The sequence below is a fragment of the Giraffa tippelskirchi genome, chromosome 5 (genome assembly GCF_054371585.1).
Source record: "Giraffa tippelskirchi isolate mGirTip1 chromosome 5, T2T-mGirTip1v1.2.pri, whole genome shotgun sequence".
Taxonomy (NCBI): Eukaryota; Metazoa; Chordata; class Mammalia; order Artiodactyla; family Giraffidae; genus Giraffa; species Giraffa tippelskirchi.
The window spans coordinates 30,367,777-30,373,528 of record NC_137279.1 but is presented as its reverse complement, the minus strand read 5'-3'; the positions used below and the strand labels follow the sequence as shown (position 1 = coordinate 30,373,528).

At 42.5% G+C, this 5,752-nt stretch overlaps 1 long non-coding RNA gene across 1 annotated transcript; it reads left to right on the top strand.

Moving 5' to 3' along the window:
- The first annotated feature begins 58 nt into the window (after positions 1-58).
- LOC145507787 (uncharacterized) lies at positions 59-2,722 on the top strand. The gene is made up of 2 exons (XR_014055123.1): positions 59-280; positions 1,071-2,722. It is a non-coding gene; the product is annotated as an uncharacterized LOC145507787 (long non-coding RNA).
- Positions 2,723-5,752: the final 3,030 nt, after the last annotated feature.

The window sequence follows — 5,752 nt, the reverse complement described above, 5'->3', positions numbered from 1 at the left end:
AGAAGGACTCAATTCTGCTGACCCCTTGAACTTGGGCTTCCAGCTTCTAGAACTATGAGAGAATAAATTCCTGTTGCCTATGACACCCAGTCTGTGGTTCTTTGTCATGGCAGCCCCAGGAAACTGACTCATTCCCACGAATGAGTAAGGAATAAGTAACTATGAGAAAATACTAAGAGAGACCACAGTTAAGCAGCCAGGAGAAAGTTCAAGATGAGGAAGATCTACCTTCTATGTCATCAGTGCTGGACCTGCTAAAATGCCACGTGGGCCCAGGGAGGTGACTTGTCCTATACTTTTGCTTCCTAAGAGTTTAAGTCTATATGTCTTTACCTAACAGTGAGCTTTAGGGGCAGGGGGTATATTTTTTATTGGAGTATAAATTCTTTACAATATTGTGTTTCTGCTGTACATCAAAGTGAATCAGCTGTGTTTACATATATTTCTCTTGGGGCTTCCCTGGTAACTCAGCTGGTAAAGAGTCCACCTGCAATGCAGGAGACCTCAGTTAGATCCCTGGGTTGGGAAGATCCCCTGGAGGAGGGCATGGCAACCTACTCCAGTATTCTTGCCTAGAGAATCCCCATGGACAGAGGAGCATGGCGGGCTACAGTCCACGGGGTTGCGAAGAGTCAGACGTGACTGAGTGACTTAAGTACACACACTTTCTCTTGCACCTCCCTCCCATCCACCCCTTTAGGTGATCACAGAACACTGAACTGTTTGCTGTGCTCTACAGCAGCTTCCCACTGGTTATCTATTTTACACATGGTCGTGTATACCTGTCAGTGCTGCTCTTCCCCTCCCCGGTGTCCACATGTCTACTGTCTATGTCTGCATGTCTATTCCCGCCTGGAAAAGAGGTTTTCATCTGTACCATTTTTCTGGATTTCATATATATGCATTATTGTATGATATTTGCTTTTATATTTCTGACTTACTTCACTTTCTATGACAGACTCTAGGTCCATCCACATCTCTACAAATGACCTAATTTCATTCCTTTCTATGGCTGAGTAATATCTGCATTACTACTGACAGGTAGTGATTTTCGCTTTTTAATATTGCAGCTGTCTGGGTGGTTGCCCTTGGCAGTCTCAGGCAATTCCATTGGGAACACCTCCGGACCGCTGCAGCTGAGACACTATATCCCAGAGCTGCCCTGGGAACCTCCAGTAGCAAAGGGTCCCAGAGGATGGAGTTGACTTTGAAGTTACACAAATCTGTGGCTAAGCCAAGCTCTGAGGTCAGATGGTGATCTCCCCACCCTGTCTCTCCCACTGAATGCAGCTCTAAGCCCTGAGTAGAATGCGTGGAGCAGTCCTATGAGACTCTGAAAAGCAAAAGGCAGGCTGATGGAGGAAGAAGACCAGAATTCGAAGTATCAGTGAACCACTGAGGAGTTTGTCATTTTATCTTCCTCTAGTTAGGAAGCATTACTATGAATATAGCTAGTGGAAGTAATGGAATTCCAGTTGAATTTCTAAAAGAATCCTAAAAGATGATGCTGTTTCAAATCCTAAAAGATGATACTCTGAAAGTGCTGCACTCATCATGCCAGCAAATTTGGAAAACTCAGCAGAGGCATAGGACTGGAAAAGGTCAGTTTTCATTCCAGTCTCAAAGAAGAGCAATGTCAAAGAATGTTCAAACTACCCCCACAATTGTGCTCATTTCCCATGCTAGCAAGGTAATGCTCAAAAGCCTCCAAGCTAGGCTTCAACAGTACATGAACTGAGAACTTCCAGATGTACAAGATGGATTAAGAAAAGGCAGAGGAACCAAATATCAAATTGCCAACATTCACTGGATCATAGAAAGAGCAAGGGAATTTTTTTTAAAAGTCTACTTCTGATTCATTGACTACGCTAGAGCCTTTGACTATGTGGATCACAACAAACTGTGGGAAATTCTTCAAGAGAAGGGAATACCAGACCACCTTACCTGCCTCCTGAGAAATCTGTGTGCAGGACAAGAAGCAACAGTTAGACCTGCACATGGAACAACAGACTGGTTCAAAACTGGGAAAGGAGTACATCAAGGCTGTATATCGTCACCTTAATTATTTAGCTTCTATGCAGAGCACATCATGTGAAACATTGGGCTAGACAACTCACAAGCTGGAATCAAGATTGTCAGGAGAAATATCAATAACCTCAGATATGCAAATAACACTACCATAATGGCAGAAAGCAAAGAGGAACTAAAGAGCCACTTGATGAGGATGAAAGAGGAGAGTGAAAAAGTAGGCTTAAAACTCAACATTCAAAAAACTGAGGTCATGGCATCCAATCCCATAACTTCATGGCAAATAGATGAGGAAAAAGTGGAAACAGTGGCAGATTCTATTTTCTTGGGCTCCAAAATCCCTGTGAATGGTGACTGCAGTCATGAAATTAAAAGACATTTGCTCCTTGGAAGAAAGGCTATGACAAACCTAGACAGCATATTAAAAAGCAGAGATATGAAACATGTATATTATCATATGTGAAACAGAACTCCATTCCATGTTCGATGCATGAGACAAATGCTCAGGACTGGGGCAATGGGATGACCTAGAGGGATGAGATGGGGATGGAGGTGGGAGGGGGGTCCAGGAAGGGGAACACATGTAAACCCATGGCTGACCCATGTCAATGTATGGCAAAAACTACTACAATATTGTAAAGTAATTAGCCCCCAACTAAAATTAAAAAAAAGAAAAGATAAATAAAAATAAAAAGCAGAGATATGCCTCTTACACTGTTGGTGGGAATGCAAACTAGTACAGCCACTATGGAGAACAGTGTGGAGATTCCTTAAAAAACTGGGAATAGAACTGCCATATGACCCAGCAATCCCACTGCTGGGCATACACACTGAGGAAACCAGAATTGAAAGAGACGCGTGTACCCCAATGTTCATTGCAGCACTGTTTACAATAGCCAGGACATGGAAGCAACCTAGATGTCTATCAGCAGACGAATGGATAAGGAAGCTGTGGTACATATACACAATGGAATATTACTCAGCCATTAAAAAAAATACATTTGAATCAGTTCTATTGAGATGGATGAAACTGGAGCCCATTATACAGAGTGAAGTAAGCCAGAAAGAAAAACACCAATACAGTATACTAATGCATATATATGGAATTTGAAAGATGGTAACGATAACCCTATATGCGAGACAGAATAAGAGACACAGATGCACAGAACAGTCTTATGGACTCTGAGGGAGAAGGTGAGGGTGGGACGTTCTGGGAGAATAGCATTGAAACATGTATATTATCATATGTGAAACAGAACACCATTCCATGTTCGATGTATGAGACAAATGCTCAGGGCCAGGGCAATGGGATGACCCAGAGGGATGGGATGGGGAGGGAGGTGGGTGGGGGGTCCAGGAAGGGGAACACATGTAAACCCATGGCTGATTCATGTCAATGTATGGCAAAAACTACTACAATATTGTAATGTAATTAGCCCCCAACTAAAATAAATAAATTTATTTTAAAAAATAAATAAATAAATAAAAAGCAGAGATATTACTTTGCTGACAAAGATCCATATAGTCAAAACTATGATTTTTCCAGTAGTCATATATGGATGTGAGAGTTGGACCATAAAAGGCTGAGCACCAATAGAATTGATGCTTTCAAATTGTAGTGCTGGAGAAGACTCTAGAGAGTCCCTTGGACGACAAGGAGATCAAACCAGTCAATCCTAAAGGAAATAAACCCTGAATATTCATTGGAAGGACTGATGCTGAAGCTCCAATACTTTGGCCACCTGATGCGAAGAGCTGACTCATTGGAAAAGACCCTCATTCCGGGGAAGACTGAAGGCAAAAGGAGAAGGGGACAGCAGAGGGTGAGATGGTTAGATAGTATCTCTGACTCACTGGACATGAGTTTGAGCAAACTCCAGGAGATAGTGAAGGACAGGGAAGCCTGGCATGTTGCAGTTCATGGAGTCACAGAGTCAGACACAACTTATTGAGTGAACAACAGCATTTCCTAGTCTAGGCTCAACTCAGACCCAAACCCCAGAAGCGGACCTTTCTGGGGACAGAGAGAGCTATAGGAGAAGCCTTCTAGATCAGCTTGAAGGAGTAGGTCTCTAATACTCAGGGAGAGTAGAGGAAACTCCCACTGTTTTCTTTCCTGCATTCTCACATCCCAACCCCCAAGAAGTCCCAGCCTGGCAGCAGCAACAGCAGCCTTAGAGAGAGCTCACAGAAGTTAAAACCCTGTGGGAGGAGACTCTTCTTCTCCTAAAACAGTGAGGGTAGGTCCCCCGTCAATTGCTTTTATTCTGTCTTCGTCCTGTACTATGCAGTCCCAGGCAGGATTCATGGTAGGAAATACAAGGCAGGGCAGGATAAATAAAGCCCTAACTTTCTGGTCACAGAACCATAAAGGAGAATCCGAATCCAGAGAAATTAGAAAGAGGAAAAAGCCTGAGAAACTTCCAGGCTTATTCCCAAACTGTGCACCTGTGGACCTGATCATAAAGAACATGAAAAAAGACATTGAGAACTGAACTAAGAGATGGACTACTTCCTAGGTACCAGGCTGGCCACTGAATGGCAGACAAGCAGGACAGATTCAAGAAGTGAGGCAAAGAAAATGAAATTGGCATGAATCCACAACCTTCTGTGGGCTGTCATAACTTGTGGCCTGAACATAACTAGGCGGTGGTGGTTGTTGTTCAGTCTCTAAGTCATGTCCATCTCTTTACGACCTCATGGACGGCAGCATGCCAGGCTTCCCTGTCTTTCAGTATCTCCCAAAGTTTGCTCAAACTCATGTCCATTAAGTCAGTGATGTCATCCAACATCTCATCCTCTGTCATCCCCTTCTCCTCCTGCCTTCAATCTTTCCCAGCATCAGGGTCTTTTCCAGTGAGTTGGCTCTCTGCATCAGGTGGCCGAAGTATTGGAGCTTCAGTTTCAGCATCAGTCCTTCCAATTCAGGGTTGATTTCCTTTAGGATTGACTAGTTTGATCTCCTTGCAGTCCAGGGGGACTCTCCAGAGTCTTCTCCAACAATTCAAAAGCATCAGTTCTTCAGCGTTCAGCCTTCTCAACTCTCACATCCAAACATGACTACTGGAAAAACCATAGCTTTGACTAGGCAGACCTTTATTGGCAAAATAATGTCTCTGCTTTTTAATATGCTGTCTAGGTTTGTTATAGCCTTTTTTCCAAGAAGCAAACGTCTTTCAATTTCGTGGCTGCAGTCACTATCCACAGTGATTTTGGAGTCCAAGAAAATAAAGTCTGTCACTGTTCTACTTTTTCCCCATCTATTTGCCATGAAGTGATAGGACCAGATGTCATGATCTTAGTTTTTTGAATGTTGAGTTTTAAGTCAGCTTTTTCACTCTCTTCTTTCACCCTCATCAGTAGGCTCTTTCTGCCATTAAACTGAGATCATCTGCATATCTGAGGTTGTTGATGACTAGGTTGACAGTCTGCCAAATCAACAAAATATCAATACTCTACATGTGACTTAATTAAGATACAAAGACACATAACATAATATTCATAATGTCCAAGATGCAATCCAAAAGTACTTAGCATACAAAGAAGCATGAAAACACAAACTCTTGACAAAAGATAATAGACGATCATGCCAAGGTGTTGCACATATTGGAATTATCTGATAGACCTTAGAATGCCTACTATAAAAATTCTCCAACATGAAAGGGAATGCTCTTGAAATTAACAGACATATAGAGACTTTCAATGAAGAAAAAGATAAAAACTG